Genomic DNA, 9,994 nt, shown 5'->3' on the forward strand with positions numbered 1-9,994 from the left:
CATGTTCTGAAAATAATACGGCATTGTGCGCGCCGGCATTAGCCGCACGTTCGGATTTCCATAATAATTGTGCAAACGTCTAAATTGAAGTGCGCGTCAGTGTTAATCTGGAGCTGCGAGATGTACAGAAGGAGTTTTAATAGCATTTCCACAGCACGTATTAAGAGCTACAGTCTTCACCGCGCTGATAAAACACGGACAAGCCCCTCCCCCCTCGCCTCCGCCGACAGATACCGCCGCCGCTTTATATACCGCCAGCCTCAGAAACTCCCGATCCATCTCCACCAGGGCAAGAAATATGATCTATGGCATACAAATGAGCCCTGTAATTTATGCATAAATCTTGGTGCAGCCTTCGCGTGTTTAATTGTCTTTGATTAACAGCGGCGGCGGCGGCGGCGGCGGCGGCGGGCAGGGTTTTTGTGCTCGCCGTGGCCCAGGCCTGCCCGGGGAAATCATGTCACGGTAGCCACAATGGAAGGCTCGCGGCGAGGTGTTTCTGAGCGAGACGACGAGGGAGCGACGAGGGAGCAGCGAGGGAACAGCGAGGGAGCAACGAGGGAGTGACGATGGAGCGACGATGGATCGACGATGGAGCGACGATGGAGCGACGATGAAGCGACGATGGAGCGACGATGAAGCGACGATGGAGCGACGATGAAGCGACGATGGAGCGACGATGAAGCGACGATGGAGCGACGATGGAGCGACGATGAAGCGACGATGGAGCGACGATGAAGCGACGAGGGAGAGACGATGAAGCGACGATGGAGCGACGAGGGAGCGACGATGGAGCGACGATGAAGCGACGAGGGAGCGACAATGAAGCGACGATGGAGCGACGATGGAGCGACGAGGGAGCGACGATGGAGCAACGAGGGATTGACGATGGAGCGGCGATGGAGCAACGAGGGAGCGACGAGGGATTGACGATGGAGCGACGATGGAGCGACGATGGAGCGACGAGGGAGCGACGAGGGAGCGACGATGGAGCAACGAGGGAGCGACGAGGGAGCGACGATGGAGCAACGAGGGAGCGACGAGGGAGCGACAAGGGAGGGACGAGGGATCGACGATGGAGCGACGATGGAGCGGCGATGGAGCAACGAGGGAGCGACGAGGGAGCGACGATGGAGCGACGAGGGAGCGACGATGGAGCAACGAGGGATTGACGATGGAGCGACGAGGGAGCAACGAGGGAGCGACGAGGGAGCGACGAGGGAGGGACGAGGGAGCGACGATGGAGCGACGAGGGAGCGACGAGGGAGCGACGATGGAGCGACGAGGGAGCGACGAGGGAGCGACGATGGAGCGACGAGGGAGCGACGATGGAGCAACGAGGGATTGCCGATGGAGCAACGAGGGAGCGACGAGGGAGCGACGAGGGAGGGACGAGGGATCGACGATGGAGCGACGATGGAGCGGCGATGGAGCAACGAGGGAGCGACGAGGGAGCGACGATGGAGCGACGAGGGAGCGACGATGGAGCAACGAGGGATTGACGATGGAGCGACAAGGGAGCAACGAGGGAGCGACGAGGGAGCGACGAGGGAGCGACGAGGGAGCGACGAGGGAGCGACGATGGAGCGACGATGGAGCAACGAGGGAGCGACGAGGGAGCGACGATGGAGCAACGAGGGAGCGACGAGGGAGCGACAAGGGAGGGACGAGGGATCGACGATGGAGCGACGATGGAGCGGCGATGGAGCAACGAGGGAGGGACGAGGGAGCGACGAGGGAGCGACGAGGGAGCGACAATGGAGCGACGAGGGAGCGACGAGGGAGCGCCCTCTTGTGGTTGTGAAAATAACTAATAATATCACATATAAGTCGCTCTCGGCCAAAACTATGAAAAAAGTTTTTGTCACATTTACTTTATTTTGTCAGACGTTGGTCATAAACTTGATAAATAGTCATGTGTTGGATGAGATTTCGCACAGTTTCAGTAATAATCATGAACAAAGGTCAAATCGTGATGTTTTCTCACAATAATCTAAACTTTGACATGGTTACATCTCTGCTGCTGACACAGGATCAGTGTTTGTTTCACGTGGATCGGTCCAGGAATGACACAGATATGAACCTTAAACCAGGACAAATCATCTGCAATTCGACAATTCAAAGTGTTTTAAAGCTCCAGGTCAAACAACGAACGATGCGATGTTACGGGACGGGAGATAAACCGGCGCAAAAGAACGTGTCCTGGACGGTTGTGGGACATTAAGCAGATTCTTCCAGCGTGTTTTTAAAGATACTAAATGATCAGCTGTAGTTTGTGGGGCACTAACCCAAAACTCACTGAACACAATTATAATTCAGATCTGACTCAACATTTTGACCGTTTGTCCACAGTAAAGTTCATAATTGTACTTCCTGGTTGGACGTGACACAGATGTGACACAGAGGTGATGTCACAGCTGTTACCGTAGCAACCAGACTGTAAACAAGAGCCACACTCCACATAAACAACAACAGTTCTGATCTGACACAATAAGACCATAAAACACCTTTATTTAGTCCAACCATGTGTCGCACACTGATGACATCACAGAGGGATTCAGCTCCACTTCCTGTCATTTTATTATATTTTCAAAATGTCGTCACAAAATGCGACTTAACGGAAGAAACACTATGATAAATATTGACCACTGGTTCTACTGAGTCAGACTTAGAAAAAGAGGAAACTTCAGATGCACTTTAAATGTGCTTTGCTGAATGTCTCTCCCTGTTTCGCGCTACAACTGTCCTGTCTAATAAAGTCTTTGGGCCAGGAAAATCTCCTCCTCTCTCCCTCTCTCTCCTCCCCTCCTCTCCCTTTGTCTCCCCTCTCTCTCCTCTTCTCTCCCTCCTCTCCCCCTCTCCTCCTCTTCTCTCCCTCCTCCCCCCTCCTCTCCTCCTCTTCTCTCCCCTGTCTCCCCCTCTCCTCCTCTTCTCTCCTGTTCTCTCCCCTCTCTCCCCCTCTCCTCCTCTTCTCTCCCTCCTCCCCCCTCCTCTCCTCCTCTTCTCTCCCCCTCTCCTCCTCTTCTCTCCCTCCTCCCCCCTCCTCTCCTCCTCTTCCCTCCCCCTCTCCCCCCTCTCTCCCCCTCCTCTCCTCCTCTTCTCTCCCTCCTCCTCTCCTCCTCTTCTCTCCCCCTCTCCCCCTCTTCTCTCCCTCCTCTCTCCCCCTCTCCTCCTCTTCTCTCCCTCCTCCCCCCTCCTCTCCCCCTCTTCTCTCCCCTCTCTCCCCCTCCTCTCCTCCTCTTCTCTCCCTCCTCCTCTCCTCCTCTTCTCTCCCTCCTCCTCTCCTCCTCTTCTCTCCCCCTCTACTCCTCTTCTCTCCCTCCTCCTCTCCTCCTCTTCTCTCCCCCTCTCCTCCTCTTCTCTCCCGTTCTCTCCCCCTCTCCTCCTCTTCTCCCCCTCCTCCCCCCCTCCTCTCCTCCTCTGTATGCATTGCACTCGTCCCTGTCACTCCATCACCTCACGCCCAATAGAACAGGAGAGGTGCTCGGGAGGCGCCATCGATCGCTCTGATTGTGTTGTCTGTCGCTGAGTGTCCATTATCTCTGTGAATGTGGAGCCACCAAACCTCCTGCTCCTGTGTGAGCGCCCGCCACGCTTTCACTCCAAACCTCCTGCTCCTGTGTGAGCGCCCGCCACGCTTTCACTCCAAACCTCCTGCTCCTGTGTGAGCGCCCGCCACGCTTTCACTCCAAACCTCCTGCTCCTGTGTGAGCGCCCGCCACGCTTTCACTCCAAACCTCCTGCTCCTGTGTGAGCGCCCGCCACGCTTTCACTCCAAACCTCCTGCTCCTGTGTGAGCGCCCGCCACGCTTTCACTCCAAACCTCCTGCTCCTGTGTGAGCGCCCGCCACGCTTTCACTCCAAACCTCCTGCTCCTGTGTGAGCGCCCGCCACGCTTTCACTCCAAACCTCCTGCTCCTGTGTGAGCGCCCGCCACGCTTTCACTCCAAACCTCCTGCTCCTGTGTGAGCGCCCGCCACGCTTTCACTCCAAACCTCCTGCTCCTGTGTGAGCGCCCGCCACGCTTTCACTCCAAACCTCCTGCTCCTGTGTGAGCGCCCGCCACGCTTTCACTCCAAACCTCCTGCTCCTGTGTGAGCGCCCGCCACGCTTTCACTCCAAACCTCCTGCTCCTGTGTGAGCGCCCGCCACGCTTTCACTCCAAACCTCCTGCTCCTGTGTGAGCGCCCGCCACGCTTTCACTCCAAACCTCCTGCTCCTGTGTGAGCGCCCGCCACGCTTTCACTCCAAACCTCCTGCTCCTGTGTGAGCGCCCGCCACGCTTTCACTCCAAACCTCCTGCTCCTGTGTGAGCGCCCGCCACGCTTTCACTCCAAACCTCCTGCTCCTGTGTGAGCGCCCGCCACGCTTTCACTCCAAACCTCCTGCTCCTGTGTGAGCGCCCGCCACGCTTTCACTCCAAACCTCCTGCTCCTGTGTGAGCGCCCGCCACGCTTTCACTCCAAACCTCCTGCTCCTGTGTGAGCGCCCGCCACGCTTTCACTCCAAACCTCCTGCTCCTGTGTGAGCGCCCGCCACGCTTTCACTCCAAACCTCCTGCTCCTGTGTGAGCGCCCGCCACGCTTTCACTCCAAACCTCCTGCTCCTGTGTGAGCGCCCGCCACGCTTTCACTCCAAACCTCCTGCTCCTGTGTGAGCGCCCGCCACGCTTTCACTCCAAACCTCCTGCTCCTGTGTGAGCGCCCGCCACGCTTTCACTCCAAACCTCCTGCTCCTGTGTGAGCGCCCGCCACGCTTTCACTCCAAACCTCCTGCTCCTGTGTGAGCGCCCGCCACGCTTTCACTCCAAACCTCCTGCTCCTGTGTGAGCGCCCGCCACGCTTTCACTCCAAACCTCCTGCTCCTGTGTGAGCGCCCGCCACGCTTTCACTCCAAACCTCCTGCTCCTGTGTGAGCGCCCGCCACGCTTTCACTCCAAACCTCCTGCTCCTGTGTGAGCGCCCGCCACGCTTTCACTCCAAACCTCCTGCTCCTGTGTGAGCGCCCGCCACGCTTTCACTCCAAACCTCCTGCTCCTGTGTGAGCGCCCGCCACGCTTTCACTCCAAACCTCCTGCTCCTGTGTGAGCGCCCGCCACGCTTTCACTCCAAACCTCCTGCTCCTGTGTGAGCGCCCGCCACGCTTTCACTCCAAACCTCCTGCTCCTGTGTGAGCGCCCGCCACGCTTTCACTCCAAACCTCCTGCTCCTGTGTGAGCGCCCGCCACGCTTTCACTCCAAACCTCCTGCTCCTGTGTGAGCGCCCGCCACGCTTTCACTCCAAACCTCCTGCTCCTGTGTGAGCGCCCGCCACGCTTTCACTCCAAACCTCCTGCTCCTGTGTGAGCGCCCGCCACGCTTTCACTCCAAACCTCCTGCTCCTGTGTGAGCGCCCGCCACGCTTTCACTCCAAACCTCCTGCTCCTGTGTGAGCGCCCGCCACGCTTTCACTCCAAACCTCCTGCTCCTGTGTGAGCGCCCGCCACGCTTTCACTCCAAACCTCCTGCTCCTGTGTGAGCGCCCGCCACGCTTTCACTCCAAACCTCCTGCTCCTGTGTGAGCGCCCGCCACGCTTTCACTCCAAACCTCCTGCTCCTGTGTGAGCGCCCGCCACGCTTTCACTCCAAACCTCCTGCTCCTGTGTGAGCGCCCGCCACGCTTTCACTCCAAACCTCCTGCTCCTGTGTGAGCGCCCGCCACGCTTTCACTCCAAACCTCCTGCTCCTGTGTGAGCGCCCGCCACGCTTTCACTCCAAACCTCCTGCTCCTGTGTGAGCGCCCGCCACGCTTTCACTCCAAACCTCCTGCTCCTGTGTGAGCGCCCGCCACGCTTTCACTCCAAACCTCCTGCTCCTGTGTGAGCGCCCGCCACGCTTTCACTCCAAACCTCCTGCTCCTGTGTGAGCGCCCGCCACGCTTTCACTCCAAACCTCCTGCTCCTGTGTGAGCGCCCGCCACGCTTTCACTCCAAACCTCCTGCTCCTGTGTGAGCGCCCGCCACGCTTTCACTCCAAACCTCCTGCTCCTGTGTGAGCGCCCGCCACGCTTTCACTCCAAACCTCCTGCTCCTGTGTGAGCGCCCGCCACGCTTTCACTCCAAACCTCCTGCTCCTGTGTGAGCGCCCGCCACGCTTTCACTCCAAACCTCCTGCTCCTGTGTGAGCGCCCGCCACGCTTTCACTCCAAACCTCCTGCTCCTGTGTGAGCGCCCGCCACGCTTTCACTCCAAACCTCCTGCTCCTGTGTGAGCGCCCGCCACGCTTTCACTCCAAACCTCCTGCTCCTGTGTGAGCGCCCGCCACGCTTTCACTCCAAACCTCCTGCTCCTGTGTGAGCGCCCGCCACGCTTTCTCAGAGCTCAGCGTTAAATGTGTCCTTGGGCAAAACACTCCACTCGCTGTATGTGAATGTGGCGAGTGGCGTTTGCCCCGGGGCAGCTGTGGCAACAGGCAGAGACTTTGAGAACCGTATTATACAGAGTATAAGTCACATAATTGAGAAGAAAGAAACATATATAAGTCGCACTGGAGGATGAAGTGCGGTTGCAAGTGTGAAAGTAACAAATAATATCACATATAAGTCGCGTCGGAGTAAGTATAAGTATAAGTACAAGTATATAAATATAATATTATATAATATATAGTCCGGAAAATACTGTATCTGTAACAGACGGACATTCTTTGTGCTGTTATTGTCCTTTAAACATGACCTGGATCTTTACTTTGGCATCTCACGGTCTAAAACTTAAAATAATGTATCTATTAAAATCACAGTCAGGCGTTCCCTCGTCAGGATTGGTGTTAGCGCTCCAGAAATGCTCGACATCGACGGTAACGATTCTGCCGATGATTTTATGGAAGTTAAACACAACTCGTCTCCAGTGATGAGGGCAAAATAACACAACATGTAATTACTTCATTTAATGTTGGTATTTTAGTTTATTTATTTGGATTAAAAGCTTCAAATTTGACAAGAATTTAAACCGCTACCAACTGGTCAGTGGGCGACCGCCTAACCTACTGCACCACTCATACACTGTCCTTCAAATAAAACTGTTATGTATTTGTGCTACAAATATAGATTTTATAACGGTAAAATATTAATGTTTAGTTTGAAAATGCTGAAGCGCTGGTCGGGCGGAGTCGGCGGCACCAGTAAACAAACAAACAAACAAACAAACATACAATCGTGGCACATGTTGGATATAAGAACTCAGACCGTGCGGTGAAACGCTCGCCGCGGCGCGGACTGTAAACTTTATGAAATCAAATGAGTTTTTCAAACATAATAGTGGAGTTTTACAGCTTCACGCCATCGTTAAGTTTCATGGACGAACGAGACGGCGAAACGACGAGACGGCGAAACGACGGCACGAGACGGCGAAACGACGAGACGGCGAAACGACGGCACGAGACGGCGAAACGACGGCAGTGTGGATTTGTAACAGAAAATAGAAACAAAACAACTTTTTTTCAACCAGAGCTAAACCAGGGCTAAACCAGGACTAAACCAGGACTAAACTAGGGCTAAACCAGAGCTAAACCAGAGCTAAACCAGAGCTAAACCAGGACTAAACTAGGGCTAAACCAGAGCTAAACCAGAGCTAAACCAGAGCTAAACCAGGACTAAACCAGGACTAAACCAGGACTAAACCCGGACTAAACCAGGACTAAACCAGGACTAAACCAGGGCTAAACCAGGACTAAACCCGGACTAAACCAGAGCTAAACCAGAACTAAACCAGAGCTAAACCAGGACGAAACCAGAGCTAAACCAGGACTAAACCAGGACTAAACCAGGACTAAACCAGAACTAAACCAGAGCTAAACCAGAACTAAACCAGAGCTAAACCAGGACTAAACCAGGACTAAACCAGGACTAAACCAGAACTAAACCAGGACTAAACCAGAACTAAACCAGAGCTAAACCAGGACTAAACCCGGACTAAACCAGAGCTAAACCAGAACTAAACCAGAACTAAACCAGAGCTAAACCAGAACTAAACCAGAGCTAAACCAGGACTAAACCAGGACTAAACCAGAACTAAACCAGAGCTAAACCAGGACTAAACCAGGACTAAACCAGGACTAAACCAGAACTAAACCAGAACTAAACCAGGACTAAACCAGAGCTAAACCAGGACTAACCCAGGACTAAACCAGGACTAAACCAGGACTAAACCAGGACTAAACCAGGTCTAAACCAGGTCTAAACCAGGACTAAACCAGGACTAAACCAGGGCTAAACCAGAGCTAAACCAGAGCTAAACCAGGACTAAACCAGGACTAAACCAGGACTAAACCAGGTCTAAACCAGGACTAAACCAGGACTAAACCAGGACTAAACCAGGACTAAACCAGAACTAAACCAGAGCTAAACCAGGACTAAACCAGGACTAAACCAGGACTAAACCAGAGCTAAACCAGAACTAAACCAGGACTAAACCAGGACTAAACCAGGGCTAAACCAGAGCTAAACCAGAGCTAAACCAGAGCTAAACCAGGACTAAACCAGGACTAAACCAGGACTAAACCAGAACTAAACCAGGGCTAAACCAGGGCTAAACCAGGACTAAACCAGGACTAAACCAGGACTAAACCAGAGCTAAACCAGAGCTAAACCAGGACTAAACCAGGACTAAACCAGGACTAAACCAGAACTAAACCAGAGCTAAACCAGGACTAAACCAGGGCTAAACCAGGACTAAACCAGGACTAAACCAGGACTAAACCAGAGCTAAACCAGAGCTAAACCAGGACTAAACCAGGACTAAACCAGGTCTAAACCAGGTCTAAGCCAGGTCTAAACCAGGACTAAACCCGGTCTAAACCAGGACTAAACCAGGACTAAACCAGAGCTAAACCAGAGCTAAACCAGAGCTAAACCAGGACTAAACCAGGACTAAACCAGGACTAAACCAGGTCTAAACCAGGTCTAAACCAGGTCTAAACCAGGACTAAACCAGGTCCAAACTAGGTCTAAACCAGGTCTAAACCAGGACTAAACCAGGTCTAAACCAGGTCTAAACCAGGACTAAACCAGGTCCAAACCAGGACTAAACCAGGTCTAAACCAGGACTGAACCACGACTAAACCAGGTCCAAATCAGGACTAAACCAGCTCTAAACCAGGACTAAACCAGGACTAAACCAGGTCTAAACCAGGTCTAAACCAGGTCTAAACCAGGTCTAAACCAGGACTAAACCAGGACTAAACCAGGACTAAACCAGAGCTAAACCAGAGCTAAACCAGGACTAAACCAGGTCCAAATCAGGACTAAACCAGCTCTAAACCAGGACTAAACCAGGACTAAACCAAGTCTAAACCAGGTCTAAACCAGGACTAAACCAGGACTAAACCAGGACTAAACCAGAGCTAAACCAGAGCTAAACCAGGACTAAACCAGGACTAAAACAGGACTAAACCAGGTCTAAACCAGGACTAAACCAGGTCTAAACCAGGACTAAACCAGGTCTAAACCAGCTCTAAACCAGGACTAAACAGGACTAAACCAGGTCTAAACCAGGTCTAAACCAGGACTAAACCAGGACTAAACCAGGACTAAACCAGGTCTAAACCAGGACTAAACCAGGTCTTAACCAGGTCTAAACCAGGACTAAACCAGGACTAAACCAGGACTAAACCAGGACTAAACCAGGGTCAAACACATTGGGTTTGCTCTGTATGACATCAGCACTATCGTGTCCGTGTTAACTCCGGTGCTGAGGACGCAGAGCTCCAGAATCCATTTGAGATGATGAGATACGAAGGTCCAGGAGATACGAGGAGGATAAGGACAGATGGAGGGCCACAGTGAGGCGCTGTGGGGACAGGGGCCGGAGGAACCCCATTCATCAGATGCCCGGTCGATACGTGTCACCGCGGCAACACTCGGGACGGAAGAAAGTACGATCCAAGCACAATTTAGAGAAGATTCAAGGCTTGATATCGCGGACTTTCACTGGCTTTTCATACTTTTAGCGAGTTTGGTTTTA

The sequence above is a fragment of the Eucyclogobius newberryi genome, unplaced genomic scaffold (assembly GCF_026437365.1).
Source record: "Eucyclogobius newberryi isolate DKJ021-1_F unplaced genomic scaffold, fEucNew1.0.hap1 SCAF_10, whole genome shotgun sequence".
In the NCBI taxonomy this organism is placed as follows: Eukaryota; Metazoa; Chordata; class Actinopteri; order Gobiiformes; family Gobiidae; genus Eucyclogobius; species Eucyclogobius newberryi.